Raw genomic sequence first — 6,741 nt, 5'->3', positions numbered from 1 at the left:
TTGAAAATACACATATTTTCAAGTGCAGTGTGACATTTACCAAGAGAGATCTTTGACTTAGCCATTGAAAGCCTCAACGTTACAAGACTGAGAAAACACAGAGGGTGATTGCAGAGAAGAAGGCATTTAAATGAGAAATTAACATCAAGGTGAGAAATTAATATCAAAGATACTTTAAAAACCCATGTATTTGGAAATTAAATGTCCACTTCTAAATGATGGGCAGATCTAAGAAGGCATAACAAGAAAAATTAGGAAATATTCTTAAATTTTAACTGAAATATATAAAATCTAAAATTCAGTTCTCACTCACGATAGCCACCTTTCAAGGGCTCAACGGCTAGAGGGACTCGTGGCCACTGCTTCGGGCAGTGCAGCGAACAACCATTTCCACCGTCACGGAAAGTTCTGCGGGACAGTCTGTTACAGACAGACATGTAACAATTCTGCTTCTTCAAGATCTTTACTATGACACGGTGTGTGACTTTTTTTTTTTAACTTTTAACGCCCATCTATGTAAGACAAAAACCCCATTCTCCTGAAGTGGGGGAAAAGATCACGAGTTTGCACATGGTTTCCTGTACGTGTTTGCTCTACAGAAAGGGATTGTCTCAGGCTTTGCCTTTTAATCTTATTCACGAGTGTATCAGTCAGGGTTCTCCAAAGAAAACAGAACCAGGAGGCTATTCATGGATACAGAAGAGATTTATTATGGGAATTGGCTCACGCAATTATGGAGGCTGAGGAACTTCCCTGGTAGTCCAGTGGCTAAGACACTGCACTCCCAATGCAGGGGTCCCTGGTTTGATCCCTGGTCAGGGAACTAGATCCCACATGCTGTAACTAAAAGATCCAACATGTTGCAACTGAGATCGAAGAGGCTGTGTGCCTCAACTAAGACCTGGGCCAGCCAATCAATCAATCAATAAATAGCCCCCCCCCCCCGGAAAAATGATGGAGGCTGAGATATGTTATGATATACCATTCATAAAGCTTCAATACTTTGGCCAACTAATATGAAGAGCTGACTCATTGGAACAGACCCTGATGCTGGGAAAGATTGAAGGCAGGAGGAGAAGGAGACGACAGAGGATGAGATGGTTGGATGGCATCGCCGACTCAGTGGACATGAGTTTGAGCACGCTCCGGGAGATAGTGAAGGACAGGGCCAGTCCATAGCGTGGCAGCGAATCAGACACAACTTAGCGACTGAACAACAACGTGCCGTCCATGAGCTGGAGAACTGGGACAGTGGGTGGCTTAACACTCTTGGACCAGAAGTTGGAGCTCCGATGTCGAAGGGCAGGACACGATGGATGTTTCAGCTCAAGAAGGGGACAGAAGAGCCTTCCTCTGTCCTTTTCGTTTCCTATCTGGACCCTCAGTGGATTGGGTGATGCCAGCCCAATTTCAGCCCATCTTTACTGTCTACTGATTCAAATACTAATCCCTTCCAGAAACACCCTCAGAGATACACCCAGAAATAATGTCTCACTAGCTCTCTGGGCCCAGTCAAGCTGACACATAGCTGACCTTCACAAGACTGTCCTCATTCTCTCTGAATGAAACACATGGACGTTGAACAAGCACCAGGTTGCCTGTAAGGCCTTCTGTGATGGAGACTGGCATTACCTCTTTGTCCTTATTTTCTAAGATTTTGAATATTTTAAATTATTTAAAAATTTTTAAAGCAAATTTATTTTTTAATTGAAGGAAAATTGCTTTACAATATTCTGTTGGTTTTTGCCATACAACAGAGTGAATTGACCATAATTATACATATATCCCCTCCCTCCTGAACTTTCTTCCCCTTCCCTGTGCCACCCCTCTAGGTCATCACAGAGCACCAGGCTAGGCTCCCTGTTTTTTTTTTTTAATTTTTATTTTTTTAATAGTTTTGTTTTCAAATTGAAGTGTAGTTGATTTCCAGTATTGTGTTAGTTTCAGGTGTACAGCATTGATTAATTAATATATATATGTGTGTGTGTGTGTGTGTGTGTTACTGTATCTAAGGGCTTCCCAGGTGGCTTGGTGGGTGAAGAATCCGTTTGCAATGAAGGAGACGCAGGCAGATGCGGGTCTGATCAGATGGCATTCCCCAGATGGCGCTAGTGGTTAAGAACTGTCTGCCAGTGCCGGAGATGTAAGAGACATGGGATCGATCCCCGGGGTCGGGAAGAACCCCTGGAGGAGGGCATGGAACCCACTTCAGTATTCTTGCTTGGAAAATCCCATGGATAGAGGAGTCTGGTGGGGAATTGAGCATAGGGTCGCAAAGATTCGGATATGACTGAGTGACCAAGCTGTCTCTCTCTAATTTATCTGTTTATCTGTGATACCTGTTATAGTTATCTCTCTATATATAATATATATTCTTTTTCATCTTCTTTTCTATTATGACTTATTACAGGATATTGAATACAGGTCCCTGTGCTATACAATAGGATCTTGTCATTTCTCTATGTTATATACAATAGTTGGCATCTGTTAATCCCAAGCTCCTACTATTATCCCTTCCTCCCTTTCCCCTTTGGAAACCATGCATTTGTTTTCTGTGTCTATGAGTCTATTTCTATCTTGTAAATAAATTCATTTGTATCATTTTTGTTTTTTTTTTAGATTCCACATGTAAGCGATGTATCATGGTATTTGTCTTTCTCTGTCTGACTTCACTTCGTGTGATAATCTCTAGGTCCATCCATGGTAAATGGCATTACTTCCTTCTTTCTCGTGGCTGAATAATATTCCACTGTGTGTGTATACCACATCTTCTTGACCCATTCATCTGCTTAGGCTGCTTCCATGTCTTGGTTATTGTAAATAATGCTTCTGTGAGCCCCAGGGTGCATGAATCTTTTCAAATCAGAGGAAAACTGTATTTTGGAATGAAGGACCTTCCCCCCGACTTTTCTGTGCTGAATTCCAAGCGTTTTATTGTCCATTGGCCATGGCTCTTGAAGTCTCTTTCAATCTTGCACCTCTGGAAACATGTCATCTTGTAGGAGGCTGTCACCCAGCCTGGGTCTGTAGGAGAGGGGCGTGTGCTACAGGTCAGACTCGGGTTGGAAGCGCGACCTTGGTGCTCGGGTTCACTGGGCTCGAAACGATTCATGGGAACATCCTGTACCGCCCCCCTGCAGAGCCACGTGGGGACTCAGAACGTGAGAGAGGACAGCGTGAGCCATGGAGGCGGGTCTCGGAAGCCGTTGCCCCCTAGACCTTGGGCTCCTTCCAGCTCCAGGCTGGACGCGGCCTCCCCCTCATCACCTCTAAAAATAGGATTTGGAAGTTCTCCCCCGTGTGACATAATGCATCTCTCGATCATAGGCAGGAAGTGAATGCTTTCCTGCCAGGCCAGCCGGGTCCCCGGGAGGTGGGCTGGGAGAGACATTCCTCTTCTGTTTCACCATAGACCGTTTCGGGGCACTTACTCTAAGCCAGCTTTCTTCAGTCTGAAAACATGGCGTCTCTTTGAAATTACACAGCAAAATAGACAGCCTGGATCTGGGTGACCCTGGATGTTTAGATGTCATGAACAATGTGTGGTCGAGTATGAGTCATCACCCCCTCCACCTGCCTGAACTCTGTCCTGGGCTTGGTGGGACTCATAAAAGCGGTGAGGACATCTCAGGGAATGCTCGCAGAGCCTCCAGCAATTAGCGCAGACAGCAGAGTTTGGCTCCTTGGCCCGATGGGTAATGGAGAACTTGGTGCAACAGAATGGAGCTGGCGGGCCAAGGCTTGAGGTGTGTGATAACAGGAATACTGGTTTCCCGGGATCGGCAGTAAGAAGCAAAAGTCTTCAGTGCCTTGCAGCTGCGAGTCAGGTTCTAAGGATAAGCAAGACAGGAGTTGTTCTGTCCATCCGTGGGTTGGGGAGAAAAGTGACTCTCAGACCAAACTGCCTGTGAGTGCTGAGGAATCTCCAGGGGCTGGGGAGCATCCCGGAAGTGGCTCTCAGACCCTTGTTCACTCCCCGGACCAGTGCTTCTAACACAGGAGCCTCCTCTCAGCCCAGCTAACTGGTTCACGGAGGCGTGCCAAACCCCTGCGGGAAGCCAGCCAGGCCTGTGCCAGGAGCTGCAGTTTGCAACAGACAACTCGTTTGAGATGCCGTTTCTGGGCTGATGGAGCAGGATGCCACCTCTCTGTAATGGGCAGAGACTGGAGCACCCCTAAACCCCTTGTCCTTCCAACCCATGAGATCCAAAGCTCCCCAGTCTTGGATGAAGCCAGCCCTCCGACGCCTCTGCCCTATAAAAGCAGAGAGGCTGACAGTCTGGTCCCGCCTGTGCCCTGGCCTGCACCCCTCTCGCCCAGCGGCCCCGAGCTCTCATTGTGTCATCCAAGTCCATCCTCCCCTCTGTGGCTGAGGGCCAGTTCCCGCCGCCACCCTGAACACCAGCACCAGCCTTGCCCTCCTTTCCTCAGCTATTTGCCTAAGAAAGACCCTTCTTGTGTGTGCCCGCTGTTGATTCTGTCATGCCAACTGTTTGTGACCCCATGGACCATAGCCCATCAGGCTCCTCTGTCCGTGGGATTCTCCAGGCAAAAATACTGGAGTGGCTGGCCATGCCCTCCTCCAGGGGGTCTTCCTGACCCAGGATCGAACCTGCATCTCTTACGTGTCCTGTATCGGCAGGCAGGTTCTTTACCTCTTGTGCTACCTGGGAAGCCGAAGACCCTTTTCACTGCCGCTCAGTTGTCTAAAGCAAACTGTGAAAACAAACAGGGAACAAGAGAGGAGAGTCAGGTTTTGCTCTGCTGCTTGAAGTAATTTGTTGTAAGTTCTAATGGAAGCAAAACCCCACTTAAGATGACAAATGGGGGGAAGACACAGTAATTGGATTAGCCGTTAAGTGGGTGTATTGCTACCAAATTGGACAGAAAATTACTGGGGACTCTTGGAGTGAGGATGATGGCGTCTCCTACGGTGGGGATGGGGCCTCGTCAGCCCTCCCTCGCTCGCTCCTTCCCGGTTGGCTGCAGCCTCCGTGCTTTCCCCGAGCTTCCTGGGTCCCTGCAGACCATCTGGCCCGCGGGGGCACCCAGCCCGCCTGGTGGTCGCTGCCTGGCACTTTTTTTTTTTTTCCCCAAATCTGACTCTGATTGCTCGAGATTCCCCATCGGATCCCCATCAGATCAGACAGTTACCCCACTTCCCATCATCACCCCCCTCCCAAACAGGAGTGCTTGTCGTGTTGAAGATGTCACTGTGCTTACTGTGGGGGGAAAGGAGTATGCAAGCCAGCAAGGAAGAGGAAACGGGAGTGGGGTGTGGGGGTGGGGAGTTATTATTTAATGCGGTGGAGTTTCAGCTAGGGTCAATGACAGCTCTGCAGATGACCGTGTGGATGGTTGTGCAACAGGGTGAATGGACTTAAAGCCCCTGAACTGGACGCTTACAGATGGCAAACGTCATGTTACCTATTTTATCACAATAAAAACGTAAATCTTTTTTGAATGGAGAAATAACAGTTTCTGGGATCTTGAGCGATCTGGCTCAATCAGGAGGCCAGTGACTCCAGGCGTCCTTTCTCTCTTGGAGCCCTCTCTGCCTGTCTCTGCCTCTCTCCCGGCCTCTGTCTCTACTTCTATCTTTGTCTCTGTCTGTCTCTGTCTTTCTCTTACTCTCTTACTTGAGTTGCCTGCAAACCCTTCCCATCCTCTGGTTCCCCAGCCACAGACCTTAACCATCTGTTACAGACTGAACTGTGCCTTCCCCAAATCATGTGTTGAAGCCCAACCCCATTTGGAGGTGGTTCCTTGGGGAGGTAAATAAGTTTAGATGAGGCCATGAAGGTACAACCCCTACGATAGGATTAGTGTCTTTATAAGAGGAGGAAGAGGGACTCTCCTGGTGGTCCTGTGGCTAAGATACCATGTTCCCAATGTGGGGGCCCGGGTTTGATCCCTGGTCAGGAAACTAGATTCCACATGCCGCAACTAAAGATCCCACATCCCTCCTGCCACCACTAAGACTTGCACAGCCAAATAAAACAGTCTTTTTAAAGGGGAAGAAACTGGAGTTCACCCCCTCCCTCGCCTCTCTCTCTCTCTCCGACTTGGGAGGGCACAGCAAGAAGGCGACCGTCTGTAAGCTGGCTGTCTATGAGCCGGGAGGAGGGCCCTCACCAAAAGCCAGGTCTTCTTGACCTTAGACTCCAGCCTCCGCATCCGTGAGAAATAGACGTCGGTTTAAACCGCCCAGCCTCTGGTCTTCGGCTGTAGCAGTCCCATACGAGGTGTTCACCTGTCACCTGTGGGTGTGCAGACCTGGGGTCCCCCCTTCTGAGCCCTCTGCCTCTCAGAGGAAAGAGTGCCTGCAAGGATTGTTCCCTGCTTCCTAGAGGGTGTGTCACCTCCCTCCTGGTTGCTATAGAGACCCACGGGGAGGTTCCCTATTTCCTCCATCCCCCAACCCCTGGCAACCACTTCCACTTTCTATCTCTATGAGTTTGACTTTTTTTTTAGATTCCACATATAAGTGATACCATACTTGTATTTGTCTTTCTCTGGCTTATTTCACTTAACACTGTGTCCTTAAGGTCCATCTGTATGCGCTCAGTCACCCACTTGTATCCAACTCTTTGCGACCCCACAGACTGTAGCCTGCCAGGCTCCTCTGTCCATGGGATTTCCCAGGCAAGACTACTAGAGTGGGTCGCCATTTCCTTCTCCAAGGGAATCTTCCGGACCCAGGGATTGAACCTGTGTCTCCTCCACTTGCCGCCGGATTCT

General features: G+C 48.7%; 1 non-coding gene across 1 annotated transcript; it reads left to right on the top strand.

The window, feature by feature from the left end:
- Nucleotides 1-750: 750 nt before the first annotated feature.
- On the top strand, nucleotides 751-823 carry TRNAG-CCC. Its single transcript has one exon. It is a non-coding gene; the product is annotated as a tRNA-Gly (tRNA).
- Nucleotides 824-6,741: the final 5,918 nt, after the last annotated feature.

The sequence above is a fragment of the Oryx dammah genome, unplaced genomic scaffold (assembly GCF_014754425.2).
Source record: "Oryx dammah isolate SB20612 unplaced genomic scaffold, SCBI_Odam_1.1 HiC_scaffold_2, whole genome shotgun sequence".
Classification (NCBI taxonomy): domain Eukaryota; kingdom Metazoa; phylum Chordata; class Mammalia; order Artiodactyla; family Bovidae; genus Oryx; species Oryx dammah.
The sequence above is the reverse complement of the archived record's forward strand: the minus strand, read 5'-3'. Positions and strand labels throughout refer to the sequence as shown.